The 24,603-nt window shown below is 36.6% G+C and overlaps 3 long non-coding RNA genes across 6 annotated transcripts; 2 read left to right on the forward strand and 1 right to left on the reverse strand.

Moving 5' to 3' along the window:
* The first annotated feature begins 777 nt into the window (after nucleotides 1-777).
* On the forward strand, nucleotides 778-16,751 carry LOC146457017 (uncharacterized). 4 transcript variants are annotated; one of them, XR_014858631.1, is made up of 7 exons: nucleotides 778-1,044; nucleotides 1,324-1,392; nucleotides 5,329-5,403; nucleotides 5,540-5,627; nucleotides 6,901-7,230; nucleotides 9,545-14,155; nucleotides 14,539-16,750. It is a non-coding gene; the product is annotated as an uncharacterized LOC146457017 (long non-coding RNA). The 4 variants fall into 4 exon arrangements; XR_014858632.1 differs by having other exon boundaries at nucleotides 782-1,044; nucleotides 14,539-16,751; XR_014858629.1 differs by lacking the exon at nucleotides 6,901-7,230 and having other exon boundaries at nucleotides 793-1,044; nucleotides 14,539-16,749.
* A 239-nt stretch (nucleotides 16,752-16,990) lies between these two features.
* Nucleotides 16,991-18,416, reverse strand: LOC146457018 (uncharacterized). The gene is made up of 2 exons (XR_014858636.1): nucleotides 18,299-18,416; nucleotides 16,991-18,181 (listed from the first exon to the last, which is right to left on the reverse strand). It is a non-coding gene; the product is annotated as an uncharacterized LOC146457018 (long non-coding RNA).
* On the forward strand, nucleotides 18,176-21,831 carry LOC146457019 (uncharacterized). The gene is made up of 3 exons (XR_014858635.1): nucleotides 18,176-19,316; nucleotides 19,559-20,169; nucleotides 21,243-21,831. It is a non-coding gene; the product is annotated as an uncharacterized LOC146457019 (long non-coding RNA).
* Nucleotides 21,832-24,603: the final 2,772 nt, after the last annotated feature.

A 24,603-nucleotide genomic window follows, 5' to 3' on the forward strand; every position in this document is an offset into this window, starting at 1 on the left:
GCTTTGGCAACTACTTTAGCTGTTTCCAGTTGAGCCCGTTTTTCACTTTAGGGATCAAGGGTACAGTTTCGTGCTCAATCAGAAGACTTAGCAACTAAGCTACCGTTGCAATCATTTCCGAAGCTAGACTTTGAAGCTGTTACCGAGATTTCATTTTCAGTTTGCTTTGTAGATTGTGTGGAATATTTCATGTTTTAACAAATTAAGCGTTACAAAGGCTACTGGCGGAGCAACAACTAAATTATCAGAATTTGTAACTACACGGCGTTATTCTGTTCCTTTCTAACCCGCTTCTATACCGATAACCTTACGAGAAACTTGTCTGAACAATTTTTAGAAATACTTTTAGCTGACCTTTACTGCACACTTATTTTCATAATCTTCTTTTATTAGTTATTGTAAGTTAGTCCTTTTTATTTTGAATCTCTTCATTTTTGGTTCCTCGCCAAAAGATAGGCAAAAGGAATGTTGCTTTGATCCGCTCTTTCGGGAAAAAAAAATCCAGTTCCTTTGATCGCGTGTAAGAATCAACTTTGGCTTTCTCGAACACTTTCAAGGCCCGATAAAACCTTCAGGCCCGATAACAATAACACGACTACCATTTGGGGGCATTTGACTTCCGTTTTAATCTTAAGCATGCACTATTAAAGATCCCACGTTTTCTAGGTATCCCAGAGCCTCTACTGGCGACCACCCTCTTACCAAAAAGCCAAAGGACTGGGGACGAGATTGTCAATCGTTCCCAGGGTTTCCCATGAAAATTTGAGAGAGAAATGTCCTGGGAACGAAGATGACTAATTTATTCATAATTTTCTGCCATCTTTCTGGGCACGTGCAACTTGCAAACGTTGAGATGCGAGCCGGTTGGAAAATTATTCGTGTTTCAGTCGTTATTTTTACTCAGGATTATCTTTAATTTATCGCTGTTATCGAAGACTATGGTCCATAACATTATGTTGGAGTTTTTACGCTTCTGGGGTGACATGAACTTTCCACGGCGCGGCCTGAAAACAATATGTCCTGAGACATTGTACTGCAAATCAGGTAAGCTTAATTATTATTCAGCTGTATTTCTGTAACGTTTTTCAAGTAAATGCTGTTTTAACAGTAGCTTGAAGGCAAACCTTGCGACATGAGGTCGTTTTAACTATTTAGTCGGACAAGAGTTATATGCATGTGTTTTTGTCTCCACCCAAATGTTAGCCCTCTTGATTGATTGATTGATTGATTGACTGACTGATTGTTTATTTACCCATATTTAAAATCCTTTACAATGTGAAATGTGACAAAATAAGATTCAAAAGTTTGAACTTCCTTGTACAGCATAATAAACAGCATCACAGGGAAGTACTGCTCAGTAGCTGGTTGCTCAGATGCTGTAGTAGGGATGGGGTAAGTACTGTACATGATCTGACTGTCCCACCCCAGGTAGAGAGCTAATTTGACCTCAGACCCAGCCCCATATCCATTTTCACAATCACCAGCATTCAAAGAAAGAAACGATATTTGTGGAAGTGGGTACAGAAAATCATTTCTTGCTAAGTGTGTGGGGATTTTTGATGATGAGGCATTCACCAAGGTTCGGAAATCAAGGGGCTTATACAGTACTGTGCATGAAAAATTATGGTGGAAAAGACAGCTCTAGGGAGGGAGGGAGGAGGAAAACAGAAGCTTCCTGGCGCCAAGAAACCACTACGCAAATGCTGCCAGGCTAGGCCTAGGCTGTAAGAAAATTGTATATTCTGTGAGCACGTGGACTCCTGGCACATGTACCCAAATACAACTGTAGACACCGCTGGTCACCTATGCAGCACTTAATTGTGCTCTCTGTTATTAAGGTCATTCCCCTGTTTTGCAGTGTGCAACTCTACTGCGCACAATGGCAAAATAAAAAAATTACGCTAATTTCTAGCTGACTACTGAGTATCACTCAATCTTACTTGCATCTAACAACAAAATTCTTAATTTGCATTTTGCGCGGAAATTAAGGTGTTTTCATAAGACTCGCCCCAGTCCCTTCGCGGAGAAACCAGTTTTGAAGTTCGATTTACCACTTCTTTGAGAAATATCTGCAAAACCAACCCGGTGAACCTATGTTCTCTTTTCAGATTTCTGGCCACAATATCGGTTGCCAACTACCGTGAAAATTTAAGGAAAATCCTAGTGTTAGAAATATCAAATTTTGCGCCTAATATTTACCCAATGGACATTTTGGCCTACCTTCAGAGGTAACGAATTAGTCTATTTTGTGAAATATGTCAGTAGTACTGGTTAAGAATAGTTTTCAAACAGATTTCACATTGAAAATGATCTATGAACAGGGAAAAAATTCTATGAAATGAGCCGTTAACTGTTCTCTTGAGAAAATAATTCCTGTTTTTGGCAAATGCTCTATTATAGTCCTTTTAGTCCAAACATGCAGAAATTACCATATTTCAATGCTTCGTTGCTGAAGAACAAGCATGGTGACCCCCTCTTTTTATTTCATTTTTGCAGTTTACATATAGTGACCCACACATGGGCAAAGTTTGGAAAAAATCTGAGTGTAGGTTCTATTTTAGCCCTTTCACCACTGGTGGCCCCTTTTGAGGCCACTAGGAAAACATGGCCGTAACACTCGTGGCCGCTTTAGCGGCCAAAAGAGATTACCGAACATTTGACTTTGTAGCCTGGCCACTTTGCCATTTGGGGGGACTCAACAATTGCCAATTGCCTAAGGGGGCTTGAGTTGGGGTTTTCCCTTCGAGAAAAACGTAGGTTTTCATACGAATTTTACGAGATTTTCGCTTCTGGAGTTTTTCCGTTCGATCTTCGCCATTTTTAAATGTCTTCGGAAGATGATGACAACATTTCTCTGGCTGATTTGACTTCTTCAGACGAATTTTCGGACCTGGAAGACGATGCTTTGGAAGAATTGTTCGATAGTGATGAAGACGAGGATGAGTTCGAAGGTTTCGGGTTTGATTTGCCCGAAAACATGACATGGGAAAGGCAGCGCTTTGCCGTCAACGATGAACCGTTAACGCACGAACCTGGTCCAACAACGGATTTGCCTGATTCTGACAAGGCCATTGACTTTTTCTTGCTGTATTTTAGCGAGGAAATCATCAGAAACATCGTGCAGTTCACTAACAAGAATGCAGAAGTGAAACGAGCACAAAATTGGCGAGCTGTCACGCAGGAGGAGTTGAAAGCGTTTCTTGCTGCACTTATTATTTCAAACGATCTTATTGTTGTTCCACGCGACGAGCGTTATTTTTTCTCGTCTTCGGAAACGAGATTGTTTCACATCCCCGGAGTGAAAAGTATTTTGAAATCCCGTAAGCGCTTCTTCGAACTGAAATCTTACATTTACTTTTGTGACCCGGAACATGAACTGAGTGAGGAAGAGAGCAGGGACACCCTTTATAAAGTAAGGGCGATTTATAACGAACTAGTGACGAAATTCAAGCAACTTTTTAACTGTTCTCGAGAAATTTCGATCGATGAAGCTATGGTGCCGTTCAAAGGAAAACTTGCCATCAAAGTGAGAATGCCAGATAAACCTGTAAAGTTTGGAGTGAAATTCTTTGAGCTATGCGATGCCAAGACTGGCTATTGTAAAAACTTCAGTGTGTATGCTGGACAGGATAACCGACAGGCAGGCAATCTTGGAAAAACTGGTAAAGTTGTGATGGATTTATTGAAAGACCTTTATTACACAAACCACCATCTGTATGTGGACAATTTTTACACAAGTCCAATTCTTTTCCTGATGTTGAAAGAGAGGGGTATATTGGCTGCTGGAACTGCAAGGCCAAGAAGAGGTTACCCTAATGAGCAGTTGAAAAGAATCCAGCTCAAGAACCGTGGAGATGTGGCATGGCTCACAGCAAAGGACCAAAAGATGGTGGCTTTGAGATGGAAAGATAAGAAAGATGTTTTCTTTTTGAGCACAATCCATCCTCCACCAGTGGTACCAGCCTGGGTTAGACTTGACGACCCTGGTCCTGAGTCAGACGATGAGCAAGATCAAAGTGATCTGGTGTCTAGGAGAGAGAAGGTTCGAGGCAGCTGGGTTACCAAGAAGATTTACAGGCCACCAATTGTCAAATCATATAATGACTATATGGGAGGCGTTGATCTGTGTGACCAAATGACCGCCCTAAACAAGTCCAAGAAGCAGAAGAGGTGGTACCTACGCATCTTTCTCAAGATGGTGCTTTTGAGCATTTACAATGCTTACATTTTGGAGGGATATAAGCGTCAACACACTGGAGAAGGAAGCAGGAAAAGAGACCTGCTGTCCTTCAAAGAGGATCTTTGTATACAACTTTCAGCCCCCTTTGCACAGCAAAAGAAATCAACTGCTTCCAACAAAAGGAAGAGAAGTGCAGATGTGCCAGACCTCACTCGCCTCACTAATGTTGGTGCTCACTTCCCATTCAAAGGGGAGGGAAAGAATCATCGCTGTGTTGTCTGTGAGAGGAAACATTTTTTGTCAAAGAAAAGAAGTCCTGAAAATCCTTCCCCAAGGCACAAGACAACTTTCAAGTGTGGCCAGTGTGATGTTTACTTGTGCATTGGGGAAGGAGGGGCGAATTGCTTCTTTGACTATCATACAAAGGAAGATTATTCAAGATAGAGGCTTTACAATGTAATAAATAGATGAGACTGGGACATCATACCAATTTGGTATTATGATTTTCTTTATTTCTCTAAATTCCCACTCCTTGTGAAAAGAATTCTCAATATTGGATTATGAGACATCTTGTCATTTTGGGCTAAAATTGTGTAATTCCGTTGAATGGAATTCCAGCAGCATTGCAATACTAGAGGGTGAAAAACACAATTATCTTGAGAGAAATAAGTTAAACAATTAAACATGACCTTCAAAGGCTACTTTTATATTTTTAGATTGTTTTGTTTGACAATTTATAACAAGATTCCTGTTTCAAACGGAAAAACAAATATATTTTTTCCAAAATTTATATGTTATCGAACTTTGAAGGCTTATAGTTCCTTCAGTTTTCATCTCTAGTATCTGGAAATAAGATAAAATGAAAGAGCATTTTATAAAGAGTAAAATAAAACTTGGTTGCTTTCTACAAAAATGCCTCCTTCTCTGTGAAAAATGCGTTTAGAGTAAAGTCGTGTAATTCCGGAAAACGATCAAAATATACTGGTGTTCAGGGCAGTTTTCAGGAAAAAACGAGTGGTGGTGAAAGGGTTAGGGGAATGACCTTAACTCCATTAAATTACGTTTCCAATACAAATACTGCATAATTTGTTGGCCAGTTCTGATTTTTTTATGTCCAAAAGTTGACTGGTTTGTTTATTTTTCTTCAGGAAACAAGTAGCCTTTAGATGCCAGAATTGAGCAAGCAAAAAAAGTCATTAAGTACAGAACAGAAAATTATTAAGGTATGGGGAACTTTTTTATGTAATATTAAAAAGTAGCACAAAAAGAGACTATTCCAATACAAATACAGCATGATTTGTTTACTCAGTTCTGAATTTCTGATGTCCAAAAATTGACTGCATTGTTAAATTTATGCAGGAAACAAGGAACCTTTGGATGCCAGAATTAAACAAGCAAAAATCAAAAACAGAAAGTCAAGTACAGTCACCTTGGACAGAAAGTGAAGGTAGGGGGAACTTATTTTACTTAATGGAATAAGTAGCAGAAGAAAAGACTTTTGAATTTGCTCTACAATTGGTTAAGACTTAGATACAGGTGTAAAACACTTTATGGTTACAGTAGAGCTTATAATCATGTGGGGTCAATGCTAGCGGAGACATTCATTTGTTAAGTTTTATCTTCAAAGTCCTAATTAAACAGTCAAAATTAATTTTAAGTACCAACGGGCAAACATGATTTTCATTCTAAGTTTTGTATGCTGCAAGTTCTTGGATTGATAGGTACAGAAAATCTGCTTACAGGTGCTATTGCTCTGCAATCAGCTGTAGGATCATGTAGAGTCGTTGATTGTTATTGTTGTATAAGGAATTTATAATGAGGCTATTCTGTGAATTTCATTAACAGTTTTTAAACACAAAAATTTACAGTACAAAATGTGATGCAAACAATAAGCCAAAATGATCAAGCCTTTGATTTCTGACATGAAATGCAAATTTCCTTCCAAAACTTAAAGAATTTCTTACAAAGGAAAACTGACAAAGAAGAAAGCTAAGTATTGATCTGGTTTCTGTAGCTTACAAACGCACACATTTTAACAATTAATGTACACAGCATTCAGCATATTTATTGTCCCATGCACAGCAAGTTTTTCATAAATTTCTGAAAAACCGTTAGGAATACGAAGAATCAGTGAATTAGTATACTATGGTAGAATTATAGTATTTCCATACAAAGTCATGCTTAAACCTGTAATGTGTGGTTCCAGAAAATATCCATACCCCTACCACGGAGGGAATTTCACATAGGACCCCCCCCCCCCACCCCCCAGGATTTTCAATTTTCGAGGTATTTTTTTAACCCCCCCCCCCCCCCACCCCTTCGGAAATTCCTCAAATACAGAATACACCCCCACCCCCCTCTGGAAAAGTTTTATTTCAAAAGAACGCCTCAAAAATCAGTTTGATGTGAACATTTCAAAAATATCAAGAGCTGCCTACACGAGGAGAAAATGGGTTATTCCAGAAAAAATCCACACCTCCCCGACGGATGGGATTCTGGAAATTCTCACCGGAGGGGGGGTCAAAGACTCTGGAAATCGAGGCGGGAAGGGGGGATGAACTTAAGAAAGTCTTCTGCAGGAGTCATTTCGACCGATAGTTCACGCAATTCGAACGTTTAGTTCGGTGACACTTCAGCACTCTCAGACCCTGAAAATAATAGAAATATTTTGATCACATATTTCTCACCTAAAGTAAATGATAATCTAACTTCCTTCGCAGGTCCTTTTATAGCAGAAAACGCAAACAACTAGATAGTAAAGAATGAGCCATCGCAACATTGTTGCAACGAAGAGTTTGAAATGCGTGACACATTTCTACTCGTACCAGACCCAGCGCACCACAGTTGTGTAATTTCATGTTCGCCATTGCATTCTTAGTGTGGATTCCACTGCGTCAGGCGGAAGAATTTTTTACTTGTGCAAGCAAGGATGCAGAGCTATTAGCTGAAGAGGACAATTCCAAAGAATTTTGGTCCAAACATTCCCTCTTCGTCGAAAATACTCGAGAGGAATTTGTAGCCATCTGTACCTCGAAAAAACTTTTGGAAACGTAAGTTATTGCGAAAACAACTGAAGGAGAAAGTTCTTGGACAGGTTCCTGCAACATATACAGTGATAACCTCTCTGAAGTCCCATCGTCCGTAGCACAGTTGAACAAGCAGCCAGTTCGTTTTCTGCGTGCCGTTTTAAGATTCCATAGGTGTTCTCCATTGGGCACAAAGGATGAACTCGTTTCTTTTTTTAGTTCCATGCAATAGAGTTTTTAATATTAGCCGAAGCTTTAGAAATTTAAAAAAAAAATCATCTAGATGTGATTGTGCGTATTTTATATTAGAAATAAATTAAATTTAAGCCTAATATTTTTTTCCGGAAATCCAGGCGGGAGGGGGGGGTCTTTTGTTTTGGAAATCCAGACAGGAGGGGGGATCTTGTGCTTCAGGAAATCCAGGTGAGAGGGGGGGTTAAAAAACGACCCCATCCGTCGGGGGTGTGTGGATTTTTTCTGGAATAACCCAATATGCGTCATCGAAGAGCGCGCGCGCCGTTCAATTTCACCGGTAGAGTTGCCAAAAAGCTCTTGATACTGAAATAATTGTTGTGTTTTATATTTACCTGTGGTCATTGACATCAAACTTTACCATTAGCTTCGCTGAAGATTTTAAATCTAAATTGTTGGAATAACTCCGGCAATGCAAAAATGTGTTTTCATTTAATTTGCATATGTCATGTTTACGTTCCTATGCAAATTTGTAGGAGATCAAAAGGATTATTGCTTTAGTTCTACTGAATCAATTTTTCTCATGGTAATCATTCAGTCTAGTTATTTTAGTCAATAGTTTTCCTATTGAATCGGAATGGCTTGGACAAAATAAGCATTAGCAGGGCAGGGAGACAAATTGACCTTTTCAGATCGTAACTGAAACCGCAGACGAAATGGAGCCGCAAAACGAAATTAGCATGTTTATGTTCTTATGCAAATTTTGTATGAGATCAATAACGCATTAAAAGAATGTCGAATTGGCTCTATTTTGTTGAATTTTGGCATAGAAATTAAGTTAATATTTTTGGACTTTGAGTTGAAATACTTTGGACAAAATAAGTTTTAACACAAGTCAGTTTTGACAAACCAGTTATAATTGCATGCTGACCCCGGGAATTGACCTTTGCCCGTAACTCTACACAGCATACAAAAATAACAAACAAATATTTCAATGTTTTAGGTAAAATTGGGGCTTTCACTTTATAGCCATACAAAAGTTTCCCTTTTAAACATTGATACAAATTCAATTGTTGCCACTGAACAATATTTTTCTACGCAAGAAAGTTTCACAAACAACAGTTTTATAATAACTGAGTCACGCAACGCAGACATAGATTTCTTGTCTCAGTTGGAGTACTTCGCTTACAAAGGCTTTTCGGAGAAGGGAAACATGTTTTTAATGTAACAAGGATTTCTTTAAAACAGTTAAACAAAGTAACGTCTTCAAGAAAGATCTACGAAGTTGCGAAGTTAATTTTGAACAACTATGTCTGACATGAACGTGAAGTTGACCCTCTGGAAACTTATCCAACCATTCACCCCTCCTCCCCTCTGGAATTTCCTGGGCCATTGACCCCCCCACCCCTCTGGAATTTCCAATTCCCTCCGTGGTGGGGGTATGGACATTTTCTGGAACCACACAATTTTTTAGCAGTGTACTCGTGAGAGCTATTAAATTAAACTAGGTTCATGAGACAAACATCCATCACCATCACATTTATTCCATTGTGCAATTATTCCATACATAACAGTTCAATCCTAGCAGTATGCAGTATGTTTGGCCCATGAACCTAGTTTAATGGCCTTAGCTCCCACAAGTCCCCTGTAGCTCAGTGGTGGAGCATCCAAACCAGTAACTGGAAGGTTTTAGGTTAGACTCCTGATAGAAGCACTCAGATTTTTTTTCTGAGTATGCCTGTGTCAATTACTGAATAATCATTCTCATTTATTCACCAAGCTTAAAATATTCCATCACATTTATTCCATTGCGCATATGCCACACATGACATTCCAGTCCTAGCAGTATGCAGGATGTTTGTCCCATGAACCTTTTTTAATGGCCTTTGTTCCCACGAGTCTCCTGTAGCTCAGTGGTAGAGTTTCCGAACTAGTAATATTTTTGGAAGGTCTTAGGTTCGGCTCCTGATAGGAGCACTCAGATTTTTTTTTCCGATTATGCTTGTGTCACTTACTGAATAATTACATCATATTTCTAACTTAGGGTAGTAAACATTAATCTTTGCCAATCAACAAAAGCAAACTAATACCCTGAGATCTGTGGTATTATTAACTTGGTAACAATTTTTGTTCATTATTGATACAGGCAAGATCAACATGCTTACAAACTACAAGAACAATGATGGGCTGCTGAGAGTACCTCATGTCAGTGGAATGAAGATGATCAGGGGTACATGTGTGTCATGCTAAAGTAATGTAATGTTGTTCTTAAATTTTAAATAGAAGAAAGACCCTCCCAGGTATTTACTCCACTTAGTCAGGTGCAAAAAGAAAACCTGAAAAAATTCAGGCTTAAACAGGATTGAAACCCATGACCTCTACAATGATGGTGCAGTGCTTTACCAACTGAGCTATCAAGCTAACTGGGAGCTGATCATATTGTGAGTTCATAATATACCCATGGAGGAATGAATAACTGAATATGAATATATATGCAATATATATTTGAACTGCAGGTGAAAGAATAGAATAATAGAAGGAAGACCATTGCAGCTGTTTATGCATTTTAAGCCTCATGCTTTCTTTTCGCAGCTGCTTAAGTTGTGTAAATATAGCTGCAACAGTCTTTCTTTGATTTAATCTTTCACCCACAGTTCAAATATACATGTATACACTGTTTATATGTTTCATATATTCATATTTATTCACTATTAAATTTTAATTAGTGTGCAGTGGCCCATTTGTACATATCCATGAAGTGTTTATTTCTCCACACCATTACATGATGCAAAACACCAGAATTTAAATTAAACGTTTGGAAAATTCTCTTTGTGTACTAATGTCATAGTCAAAATGGATGAAGTGTTCATTCTCTAAACATAAGTGACCATAATTTTTTGTAAGAGTGGGTTTACAATAATTATTTTGTTATTGAGGGGGCATTGGGATAATTTTTCCATTTTTTGGTTTTGGCCATTTTTTAAGGTTTTTCAGTTTTGGGGTCTGTTTCAATTTTCCTTTCTTTAACACTTGGTTTTCAGATTTTGGCCAAAATAGAAGCAGTTTTTCATACTTGGTATCTGATGTGTTTTTTCCATTTTTCCTAATGTATTTGGTTTCCAGTTTCTCTTCGGCAATAAAGTATGTGCTGACGATCCAATTCCAAAAGCTTTTCCCTATATTCACTGGACATTTCGGATTTAAATTACAGTAAAAGGCAAGTTTTTAACAAGGTGGTCACTGCTTCAGAAAAATCTTGTCAAATTAAAGTTCCTGTATACCTTTACAGGTGTCTCGCATCCAAGCGATGTAGCCCATCCAGTTTGAACTGGAATTTTGAAATAAACTGAATTGTTGAATTTTTAGCGCTGTTTTCTCAAATCAACTTTTTCACTTGAAGGGCACTTTAAAGAGCTAAAATTCAAAGGGAATTTGTTCGTTTGCCTTCAAATTTGGACAATACATGTAGCTAGTTCAAAATATATAAACAGCAAAACCGTGTTCATGGATTTTTTCTTTTGAAATATTTTTTCTCCGAGAGTAATTTTTGTACTCCACATTTTTTTACTCCTATTTCAAAAATGTTCTGTAGCTTTTCACTGCAATTGAATATGGCAAAACGTAGAGTGACATGATGTTTTTTTAGTGCTTTGAGTCCATAAACTGAGGAGCAAATTAAATTCTGCATGGCACATAGTCATTAGATAATTAGTCAGAGTAGTTTGTTTGAGCACCTTAGTTGGTCAGATGAAAAATGGTGTTTTAGCATTACTTCTTTTTTGGAGGGGAAATAGAAACTAGCATCAGCTGCAGAACTCAGACAGTAATGCTGAAACATCACTTTTTATCTGACTAACTGTCGAGCATATAAACAAACAAACTCGTTTAATTATCTTGTCTGTAAAGTACAATTGGGCCACTGTACAGTATGATTAGTCTTCCAAATATTCCATCCTATCTGCTGTATTTGTTTGATGCAAACATTGTTATTGGCTGCTTAGTGTATCAATAATTGAAAGGTGCAGTTAAAGACAATATTATTTTATATGTGCATTAAAAACAATATGGATGCCAAAAATATTGTAGTAGCTCAATGCACTGTTAGCATGACATTTTAAATGTAAGACTAAGTTCAAGAAACGAGTTCAGAAGTGAATTGGCTATAGCAAATTTATATACCAAAAACATAAAATTTTTCAGAGGCCTAATTCATACTTGAGGAAATTTAATAATTGAAAATATTGTAATTGGAAGCGTGCCTGCCATACATTCTTTGTAAAAGTTGTAAACTTCAATGTATTACAAGTCTTTTGCAGATCTCTATGAAACCCCACATATTTCCTAAATATAAGGGGGAAATTGTCCATTTTGCCAAATTTGAGATTTTTGCATAGTCAAATCGGTCTTTTTTGAAGCTTTGTTTTACAAAAAACTCCAGCAAAATATTTTATTTTTGCGCAAAGTTATGAAGAGCTAAATATTTTCCACATTAATTTTAATTAATGTACCGCTGACAAGCGCTGTCATCACCATGTCACTAAGGCGGTCTTCTCCAAAGGAACACTGCCACAAAAATTTATCTGTTTCATCTTACCTTTCATGGTACCATTGTTAAGGAAACTTGATCTCTCCCTGAGGGAAATGGGCTTCACGCCTAGGTGTGGCTAAACTCATTAATGGTGAAATTTGTTTTTTGCATTATTTTGTTCGAAAGAAAACTTCTGGCGAGATACGCATATATTTTTGTGCTCCAAGTCAGCAACCGCTGGGTCAAATTGGCTGAAATTTGACCAAAATGATGTGAGATAGATAAAATGCAAAACCATGTTTTTGAATTAGAATATTGTGCCTTGTTTAGACGTAATGGCCAATTTTTCACAGACAGGGCGAATTTTCATATTTACAATCTTACTTGCTTTTCAATTGTGTGAACAACCAAACACCATGTTAGTCGTCTTCTCGTGCTTTTATTTGGTAGGCATGGAACTCGATTTATAAAGACAGAGTATTCTTGGAAAAATTGCTGATTTCAAATCTGAGCACCTTTCAGGGAACTAGCCATATTCTAGAATTATTAAGCTTTCAAAAAATGTGGGATTTACTGGGGGTTTTGTAAAAACAGCGAGTGCTATCTAGAGCAGCACATATGTACCACGGTCCAGTGGGGTGGCTGATACAATAATAATCATGGCAAATTCATTTCTCAGCTCATTTTCCAATTTAATCTAAGATATAAAAATGTCACATTAACCACAAATTGTGTCATTGTAAGCGAGAAACTTTCAATCTTAGATCTAGTATAGTTGGAGTTAAGTTTCTTTCTTGGTCATCATGAGTTATACCTATATTCACTGAGCAGCTAAATTTAAAGGTTTGCAACTTGTAAATACAGCAGTCTAGTGGACTGAAGAAAATTGTTTCAGTCACACAATAGAACAACACCCTTAATTTCCTAGACTATTCTCATAATAATTTCAAACCATTATTGTTTGAAATTGCTGGGTTTTTGCACACACTTGTTGTATTATTAATTTTGTGTTAACAAAACAACGGCTGCTAATTTGACATGCTAGAAAGAAATTCTAGAACCACTGGACTCGATTGTTGGAAACAGGGTTAAGCCTAACCAAGAATTTAATACGTCCATTTAATTTTGAAATTTAATCAACAGCCTAGTGATATCAAGACCAAATTAAAATTAAATTTTTTTTAAATTTTAATACTTATATAGCGCCCTTTAACATCTAAATGATCAAAGGCACTTTACAATCCAAGAAAGCTAATATTCACAAATCAAATAATTACAAATCAAATGTTGGTTTTTGAGGAGAGGGGAAAACCGGAGTACCCGGAGAAAAACCTCTCGGAGCAGAGTAGAGAACCAACAAACTCAGCCCACTTATGACGCCAAGTCCGGGAATCGAACCCGGGCCACATTGGTGGAAGGCGAGTGCTCAACCACTGCGCCAACCCTGCTCCCCCAGATCCCCCAGACCAGATAACTTTCTGTATGCAAAAGCTCAGCAATTTTTTATTTTTTTTTAAAGTTGTTACTGTACTTTTCTATTCAGCTTTGCAACTAAAGGGCTGAGTGCTTAGACGGCCTTGACTCCTAGTTTTCAAGTTTCTTTCTGTGAGTGGAAAATGCTATCAATAAATCATTATAATTATTTTAGTTTTGATGCCTAAAAGATGAATCTGTGGTAGCTAGCGTCTTAACACGGTCTAATTTGGCCAAAACAATCAAGGAATTGAAGTTCATTTCTAAGAGCATCAAAACTAAATGTGACCCAATTTGCAACAAGGTGGTTTAAGGTGACAAAAAGGAAAATGCTTCTTTTAGCATTTTTAATGAAAACAAGTTTAAACACCACTAAAACGTGTTTAAATAACGTTTAACCACTGTTTTGCAAGTCGGGTCACAAATGGTTCATAGCATTTTTACTCCATAAAGGTGTGTAGCCTAAATCTTCACTGTCTCCTCTGGTTACATTTGTCAGTTGGACACATCTGCATCAATCATTGTTCAGTGACATCACGACCTGAAAATGAGCTGATAATTTTGATTTGTGTCATTGATTGCCAATATTTGCATTGCTGTCATATGTGTTTGGATGTAGGGATATTTCATCAAAATTTAGAGACTTTGCAATGGTTAGATTTTCGTTTATTGGCTGTTCGTGTTCATTAAAAAAAAAAAATTTGCTTCGTTGGCCTGGTTTTAGCAGAATTGCTTTTATAAGGTAAAAAAAAAACAGTATACGAAGAAGCAAAGACTTAGAAAAACATTTGACTATAAAAAATTGCGATAAAACGTTTCGTAAAAACATTATAAAAAGGTTAAAAAACACGACGTTTCGATGTACATTACATCATTATCACGTGAAATTAAAAATGCAAGATTGCGGCTATAAATACAAAAATGGACAATAGATATTAATTAAAATAGTAGCATTTTTCAATGCTACTATTTTAATTAATATCTATTGTCCATTTTTGTATTTATAGCCGCAATCTTGCATTTTTAATTTCACTTGATAATGATGTAATGTACATCGAAACGTCGTGTTTTTTAACCTTTTTATAATGTTTTTACGAAACGTTTTATCGCAATTTTTTATAGTCAAAAAAAAAAAACAGGATTATGTTTTTGCAGCAAGCAAATGGAATCACAAGCAAACTTAGCATGTATTCAGCATAACAGAAACCAATATTCTACCCAAACACCAGGATTACAGAATTTCAAGTATTTTGTGCCATGTGTATTTTAACAAATTGTCAGGTAATGAAGTTGCTGATAAAATATATTTAGTATTTTTCACATGAAATCAAATGTTCCAGTTCTCATTTGGGCTTTTTGCAGCAAGAAAAGTGAATGATTATCAAACAACAACTCCATTTCAGCAACATTTGAAGTATTTTGCATGAAGTAGATGCTTTTTGGCATTAAAATTGGTCACAAGGTCACTGGATAGTTGTAGGGACCTTGAGATCTACGGTCATGGCGACTTCACAAAAAATAAGATTTATTAGGAAAACAATAGGTCCGCATGTGTGTTATGAATTTTGGTAAATTTCTTTGCCGTCTTCAGCAAAACAAGAAATTAAGTATGAAGTTTAAAACTTTAAGGAAAATGTTCCCAATTGATGGCTATACAATGCAACCGTCTCTGATCATGTCACTGAATTGTATCATTGGCTGTATAATGCAGATGTGTTGGTCCAAGCAACAAGAAGAGACAGCTGAATTCAGGTCAATAAAGTGTGAAACTTGTAAAACTAGTTTAATATTCTATACAGGCTCTTTTTGTACTCAGCCTTTCAATATTGTTTACTGTTTATCATGTCATGTTGTTGCTGTCGTAGGAGTTTTTGACACCTTTTAACTTGCTGGTGGCTTTCATTGTGATTTTGCAATTGAAGGGCTCAGGATGTAATTGACCTATAGTGCTTTTAAGATCGCGTTTTGTTATTTTGGCATTAGTGAAAATGACAGAATTTTTTTATTTGCGCGATCAAATCTTCATGTTGTTCTTGTGTGCAAGATTTCCGTTTTTTCCCAAAAAAGTGCATATGAACAGAAAAAAAAAAGCAATCTCAGAAGCACTATAGGCCAATTATCTGTTGTCTTTTAACTGGCTAGCCAGCTGAAATGAGTCACCGGGAAATTAAAAATGTCAAAAACGTCTCGAAGTAAAAACCATTGTACAATATTAGTGAAATTTACAGTCAGTCTACTTCACACATGACCAGTTTTTCCTAGAATAAAATTAACATTTGAATTCCTTTTTGGTCCGGCATTTGAATGGAATCTTGAGAAAGCTTTCTGATAAAAATGCATTAACTGGACAAAAAATTCAAAATACCTGGAAAACGATTGTTATTTTTGAAATACTTTGAAATACTAAGAAAAATTCATAGCTTTATACCGTCAATAAACTAGGGTAATCTGTACCGGAACTCTGAAATCTCACCAGCGATGTTCAAAAATGACATGCAAATTTCAAAACTGCGTTCAAATTTCAAACATACTGGTCACGTGTGACATAGGTTGACTGTAACTTGTGGCTTTAATTTGACTCTACAGCAGTTAGTTGACAATTGACCAACTGCCTTCAAAACTCGGTTAAAGTTGCATTTTGGTGGACATCATTAAACAAAAAGCCATTTAAATTATCTTGAACTTGAAGGATCCAAGAAACTGACAATTTCACCTGCCAAGAGAAGGTAAAACTTAATTAAAATTGATTGCCGAGCCAGTTCCAACTAAAAGTAAAGATATTTTACTGATAATTTACTGACTTTGTACATTATCACAGGCACTGAAATTTCAATGTTTTGTATCCAGCAAAATACACCTTTTCCTTTAGTTTAAACTGGTTTGGAATCAACTCTGATAAGTTTTACCATTTCTAAGCAAGTAAACGTATTAATTTTTTTGGCTGTCTCCTTGAAATGATGCCAAAAGTGTAAATTATGGCTTTTCGTTGATCAATTTACATCCACAAAAATGCAACTTTAACTAACAGTTTTGAGGGTGGTGGGTGACATGTTATTGTTAATTGCTACAAAAAAGCTAATATTCCGTATTAAGTCAGAAAAAAGTGAAGATAGTATGTAAAAAGGGAGAAGGCAATAAAAAAATTATCAACAGTACTGGACTGATTTTGGTTCTGGAATAAATAAACCCAAAATGTATGCAAACCTCAACAATATTAATTATGCATGCATGACGTCACCATCATAAATTATGCATGTTTGACGTCATCTCATTAATATTCATTGGTATTAGACTCAGATTCAGGTTCGAAATTCTAACTTGATTCTGAATCCGAATCTGATACCGAGGATGTCTAGAGGTACCGGATGAGCATCACATTTGGATTCAGAATCGGGTTTAAATTTCGAATCTGAATCTGAGTCTAATGTCAATGAATATTAATGAGATGACGTCATGCATGCATAATTAATAACATGATGTCAGCTTGCATTATAAATATTGTTGATGTATGCATTTATTTTGCTCTTAATGTATTTCAACGTTTATTTGATTTTTTGATATTTTTTACATTCATTATTTAAGATCTGACCCAGCAATGCAATTTTTATTGACAGCAAAATAGGTAACAATTTTCTTCAGACAAAATTCGACATTACACTGTTATGTTCTTAGCCATTCAATAGACTTTTATCACACAGCGGCCATGTTGAGTCTAAGGAGAATAAAAAGATATGTTTCTGCACGGCGAGCCTCACACTGAATTCAGGTCTAGGCGAGGATTGCTGCGCAAAAACCAAGCTCTTTAGACTCAACATGGCTGCCGAGTGATAAAGGTCTATTACTAACACAAAATGTTCTAGATAAAAAAATGGTCCAAAATTAAAGTGTATAATATTAGGATGAAAAATTAGTCTAAAACCATAGTGTATAGATTTTGGATAAAAATTAGGCCAAAAAGTCGAGTCTGTAGTATTAAGATGAAAACTGGGCCAAAAAGCAGAAGGAATAGTAATAGGATAAAAAATAGTTAAAAGCTTTTTAGAATAGTGTATACACTGTAGCATTAGGGTGAGAATTACACTTAAAACAAGAGTGAAAAGTATTAGGATAAAAAAGTAGACCAAAAACCAGTGTTTTTAATCCTAAGTGTTTTTAATCCTAATACTATACACTGTTGTTTGGCCTTATCTTCATCCTAATACTGTACACTCTAGTTTTCAGCCTAACCTCTAACCTAATACTATACACTTTAGTTTTCGGCCTAGTTTTCATCATAGTACTATATCACACTAGTTTTTGGGCTAATTGTCATCCTAATACTATATACTATGGTTCTTACACTTATTTTCATCCTATTACTGTACACTCTGTTTTTCTGCCAATTTCCATCCTAATACTATACACTCAGTTTCTTAGGCTTATTTTCATTGGTTTTTGGACTAATTTCCATCCTAAAACTACACACAAGACTATGAATTATGGCCTAATTGTCATCCTAATACTATAGACTATGGATTTTGGCCTAATTTTCATCGTAATGCTATAGACTATGGATTTCGGCCTAACTTTCATCCTAACACTATAGACTATGGATTTTGGCCTATTTTTCATCCTAATGCTATAGACTATGGATTTTTGCCTTATTTTCATTGTAATGCTATAGACTATAGATTTTGGCCTGAGTTTCATCCTAATACTATAGACTATGGATTTTGGCCTACTTTTCATCCTAATGCTATAGACTATGGATTTTGGCCTACTTTTCATCCTAATGCTATAGACCTTATTTTTTGGCCTAATTTTTCATCGTAATGCTATAGACTATGAATTTTGGCCTGACTTTCATCCTAACACTATAGACTATGAACTTGGCCTATTTTTCATCCTAATGCTATAGACCTTATTTCTTGGCCTAATTTTCATGGTAATACTATAGACTGGATTTTGGCCTACTTTTTATCCTAACGCTATAAACTATGGATTGTGGCCTAATTTTCATCGTAATGCTATAGACTATAGATTTTGGCCTAATTTTCATCATAATGCTATAGACTATGCATTTTGGCCTAATTTTCATCCTAATACTATAGACTTTAGATTTTGGCCTACTTTTCATCCTAATGCTAAAGAAATTAGACCAAAATCCATAGTCTATAGTATTAGGATGAAAATTAGGCCAAAATCCATAGTCCATAGTATTAGGATGAAAATTAGGCCAAAATCCATAGTCTATAGTATAAGGATGAAAATTAGGCCATAATCCATAGTCTATAGTATTACCATGGAAATTAGCCAAACTCAAGAGTCTATAGTATTGCCATAGAAATAAAGGCAAAATCCAGAGTCTACTCCATTAGGATGAAAACTAGGCCAAAGACTAGAGTGTATAGTATTAGGATGAAGATTAGGCTACAAACCAGGCCCCAGTTGTTCAAAGAACGGATAATTTTATCCACTGGATAGGTTGCTATCCGGCAGTTAAAATGTGTGCAGTATTTTCCTGATAATCCTAAAATCTGTAAATAGAGTAGAAGCATATGTCAGATTTAAGTATGGGATTGCGTGGAAAACTTGCCAGAAGCGTTGGTTGGAGTATATTTGCTCCGCTGGATAGCGACTTATCCAGTGGATAAAGTTATCCGCTCTTTGAACAACTGGGACCAGGGCTTGTATTAGGGCGAAAATTGAGTCTATACGATTGGGATGAAAACTAGGCCAAAGACTAGAGTGTATAGTATTAGGAAGAAGTTTAGGCTAAAACACAGTGCTTGCATTAGGGCAAAAATTCGGCCCAAACCATAGTCTATAGTATTAGGATGACAATTATGCCAAAGACTAGAGTGTATACTATTAGGATGGAAATTAGGCCAAAAACTAGAGTGTGTAGTGTTAGGATGAAAATTAGGTCAAAAATCAGGCCCCAGTTGTTCAAAGGCCGGATAACTTTATCCGGTGGATAAGTCACTATCCGACAGTTTCAATCTGTGCAAAGATTTCAGTATTTCATCGTGTACAAGCAAATATGCACACTCTAACCACAGTCTAGTTTAGGAGTGTACGAAAACCTTGGACAACGTTTAACGTGAAGTAAATTTTAGACCCCGTATAGTACCTTATCCAGCGGATAAAGTTATCCGGCCTTTGAACAACTGGGGCCAGGAGTGTAAAAAGTATTAAGATGAAAATAAGACCAAAAACCATAGTGTATAGTATGAGGATGAAACATTTTAGGCCAAAATCAGAGTGTATAGTTTTAGGATGAAAGTTAGTTGAAAAACCATAGTGATAGTTATTAGTATTAGGATGACAATTAGCCCAAAAGCTAGTGTGTATAGTATTGGGATGGAATTTAACCCCAAAACCAGAGTTTATAGTAATAGCCAGGGTGAAAATTAGGCAAAAAACCAGAGGTTACAGTAATACGATCAACATTAGGCTGAGAACTAGCATTTATAGCATTAGGATGGAAATAAGCCTGAGAACCAGTCGAGTGTAAAGTATTAAGATGAAAATTAGGCAAAAAACCAGAGCGTATATAGTATAAAGGTAAAAATTAGTTCAAATAAACAAACTTTATAGTATTAGAATGAAAATTAGATCAGAAACCAAAGTGAAAAGTATTAAGATGAAAATTAGGCCGAAAACTATAGTATGGTATCGAGATGAAAACTAGGCGAAAAACTAGAGTGTATAGTATTAGGGTGAAAATTAGGTCAAAACTCAAGAGCCATAGTGTATAGTATTAGGATGAAATGAAACCAAAACCCATAGTGTACAGTATTAGGATGAAAATTAGCCCAAAAAAGTAGTATTAGGATGGAAATAAGGCCAAAAAAAGAGTGTTTGGTAATAGGGTGAAAATTAGGTCAAAACTCAAAGTGTACAGTATTAGGATGAAAATTAGTCCAAGAGCCATAGAATAATTGTTGGATCTTGTGTCTTATAGGGGGCCTCGATCGATGGTAACGGTCGATATGTCGGTCGACTCACGGTCGACTGACGGTTGATATCTCGGTCGAGCCTCGGTCGCTACTCGGTCGACACTCGGTTGATAATTGGGGATCACTCGGTCGATGTTGTACCGCTATGGCAGTTGTCGTATCGACCGAGGTGGCTGTCGGCCGATATAGATAGCAATACACCGACACTTCACCGACACATCACCGATACTTCATCGATATTTCACCGCTTACTGGCCGATAGTATCGGCCGATATATCGGTCAATATTCTATCAATATGTTTTTTCGACACTTCTTCCTTATCTCGATCGACATTCATGTACATAGTGCACCGCCATATCGGTCGTCATATTAATAACGACCGATAGTCGGTCGATAGTCTGTCGTTATCTCATTTGATTCTTCCACTATTGCATCATTTTACCACATTTGGTCAAGAGAAAGCGCAAAAATATGCCAGCGTATTACACTGTAGTGTCCTGGTTTAACCGGTTTAAAACAAAGCAAAATCCTTGTTCCTTTTTCGTGTGGACCGAGTATCGGCCGATGCATCGACCGATACTTTACCGATACTTGACCGACGGTTCACCGATATATTGCCGACACTCTGCCGATGCTGTCGCGACCGACTGTCGGTCGATCTCTCGACCGAAGGTGATCCAATGATCGGTCGATACGTCGCCTATATAGCAGCCGATGCTCGACCGACACTCGTCCGTTACTCGACCGACAATCGACCGATACTCAGTGGATACATCGACCGAGATATCGACCGTGAGTCGACCGTGTGTCGACCGCCATATCGACCGTTACCATCGATCGAGGCCCCCTATAAGACACAAGATCCTAATTGTTATAGGATAAAATGAAACCAAACCCATAGTGGACAGTATTAGGATGACAATAAGCCCCAAAAAATTAGTATTAGGATAGAAATTAGGCCAAAAACAAGAGTGTTTAGTATTAGAATGAAAATTAGGCCAAAACCAGAGTGTATAGTGTTAGGATGAAAATTAGACAAAAAACCAACGTATTGAATAAGGATTAAAGTTAGACCAAATATCAGAGGGTGCAGTGTATAATGTAAGGATGAATACAAGGCCGAAACGTAGAGTATACGGTATTAGGTTAATTAGGAGGAACACTGGTCAGGAATATATAGAATTAGGAGAAAAATTAGGCCTAAAATTCGAGTTTGTAGTATAACAGCTGTATTATGAAAATCAGGCCAAAAATCAGAGTGTACAGTATAATGATAAAAAATAGTCCAAAACCCACAGTGTATAGTATTAAGGACGGTGCCTACTTTTGTTACTGCGCATGGTACCTACTAATACCGGGATATTTTTGCGCATAACTTTTAAAACTATGTGGAGAAAGCAAAAATTAGCAAATGCTTTCGGTAAACAAAAAGAAAATCGGGGGTAACTATACATTTTTCAGAGATAATAAAGCTTCGATTAAAAAAATAACGTCATACATTGCTTTGTATTTTACTACTTTTTAGAATAATTGTTGCTTATTTATCTCCAAAAATGCATGGTTACCCCCCCCCCCCCCCCCTACTTTCTTTTTGGATTTCAATAGCCCTTGCTAAGATCTGCTTTTTCCACATAGTCATAAACCGCGCAAAAATACTTTTGTATCAGTAGGCACTGTCCTTAACAGAGTTCTCTTTTTCACCAGCTACAGCTATTTCTTTGGGAAGACCAGCATGCTTCACCTTACTGCATATTTCAATAACATGCAGACTCTGAAATTCAAGATTCAACCAACTTTTTTACTGCCGTGAATCAGTGAAGCAGACCTCTTAGAAAACAATAATTATTGAAAGTATGTTTGCTGAAATTATGGGTCTAATGCATCAGTCAATTCCAACAGTGCCCACCCCACCCCACCCCACCCCACCCCAGGGCATTACGGGGTTGTTACTTATCACAATAACATTTCCCTGACGTATCTCTGAAATTTCACAGGCCATAAACCAGTTTTGAAAGTACACAGAAGATAATGGAGGGATTTAGAACCGCATTAACAACAAATGGCAAACACATGAGATTCACATAATTTGTTTTCTTGATAAAGTTAGTACATACAGTAGGTGAGAATAATGCGAAACTACTCAATTCTACCACAAAACTGAAAACAATGCATGGTAAATATAGGGTAAACACAGTCACATGATCATTTCTGCCATTTGACGTAAATGAAATTCTAAATCTCTCTAACTTCCTTGCCAATAATGTCAGTGATGAAGCCACAGAATCCCTTTGTAAATATCTTTTGTAATAACATTACCTTAGTCAACGAGGAAACCCTTTCCCAAACCTGGTGTCTGGCCAAACAAATTTTTCGACTTTTCACTTACTTTGAGGTAGAATTTGGTATTTCCCTGACTTGATATCTAGAAATTCCCTGACTATGTCAATTCTGATTAACATTGTTTGAAAATAAACTGCCAAATGCCCCATGGTGGGGTCAAACAAGCTGGTCAAATGTTCCACGGTGCAGTTTAAAGAGACATTGATTTCTTAGTTTCAGGGCTAACCCTTGTTCTAATGAAGCTTATTCATGCCAAACTAAGCCTCGAATTTAAGTCCTATTTCCCAGTAATGCAGCAGAGACAATTCATTCTGTGGAACTATCATCTCATTTATCCTCCTTAACCTCAAGAATTTCTTTTGTCTCTGATAGTGAACTGATCACTGAAATGAAGCAACGGTACTGTGAGGAGAAAATCATCAGGCTGTCAAATGCTTAGGGTAGATAAATGAACAACCCCTGACAATGTTCTCAGTCCTGTACTCTTCCTTCGTGGCTTACAAAAAATCAAAAACTGATTGTATTTTCTTCTATCGAGAAAATAACAAGATATCTTCCTCTCGGCATCCTAGAAGATTTAGTGAACAGTTTCAATTTGAGATTTCAGTTTCAGTGCAGTTCTGACCAAAAACACTCAACGTCTGACAATAAGCCGCTTTAACAGCGGCTTTCCACAAAAATCAACTACCCAATTAATTTTGGTGGACAAGTCAAAAAAATTGATTTCACTCATACTTTGTTTACAGATAGGCTATAGTTCAATTGTCTTTCTTTTGCGAAAATACTGTACATAAAAAAGAATTTGAGCCCAAGTCTTTTCTGGTTTTCCATGAATTATTAATTAAAAAGGTTTGACAGATTCACATATCAAACTAAAAAGATGGAGTCACGAAAATTCAATGACATGTTTAGTTTCTGCAAGCTCTATTAATTTTTTGAAACCTTTTAACATTAAGAACAATCTCAAGCCTAAAACAGAATTGGGTTCACCATAGGATATAACTGATATTTCTCTGCAACGAGATTTTGGCTTTAAAACGTTGCTTATATGTAATTGCGCATCTGTTTTATTAGAACATGAAAACAACCTTTGGGTCAAATGTCCTTGAATGGCCCAGTTGCCATCAAATTTAAAAAGGATTTGATGCTCATTTTGAAAAATTGATAACATGATATTCATCCTGATTGTCATACTAGCAGGCATTAAAAAGAAAAATATTTGTCCAAAGCAATTAAAAAATCAGCAACCTTAAGGGTAAATGCGACGTACTCATTTTTGTCCTCCTCTGATGTAGTAAATCAAGAAATTACAAGAATTTATTGTCTTGCTGATGAACTTATCATTGAAATGAAGCAACAGTATTGTAAGGTGAAAATCATGAGGCTGTTGAATCCCCAGGGATAGACTAGTTTAATGCCTGGCCCCCGGGATCCATGGGCAATGTTGAAAAATGCCCCACTAATGCGTGGGGGAGGGGAGGGGTCACTGCTGAAATTGACTGATGCATTAAGGTCATGTTCATACACTGTGATAAGCAGATTTTGATCCACTGTCAGTTTCTGTATTTTTTGCTGTTCCAGTAATAATTATGATACACAAATCATTAGTTAGGTTTTGAATTTCAGAGTTTGTATGTCATTGAAAGGCACAGTAACATTTATCCATTCTAACATTTTTTCCACCTTAATACGGCAAACTTAAGGTGGCTCACAAAGGTTTCCAGCACTTCCCTCAATTATAATTTGATCAATCATTACCACCTTTGATCAGAGGATACTATAATAATTTAATGTTACCAAACAAATGCCTTATTATTCAAGAAAAACTTATTTAATTGTTTTGTTGACTTTATTAGTTACAATAGCAGCAATAAAACCTGCTAAAAACTGCCCTGAACTTAGCCTCAAGTGAATGTGACTAA

Source organism: Pavona decussata, unplaced genomic scaffold (assembly GCF_977016875.1).
Source record: "Pavona decussata unplaced genomic scaffold, jaPavDecu1.1 SCAFFOLD_249, whole genome shotgun sequence".
NCBI lineage: Eukaryota > Metazoa > Cnidaria > Anthozoa > Scleractinia > Agariciidae > Pavona > Pavona decussata.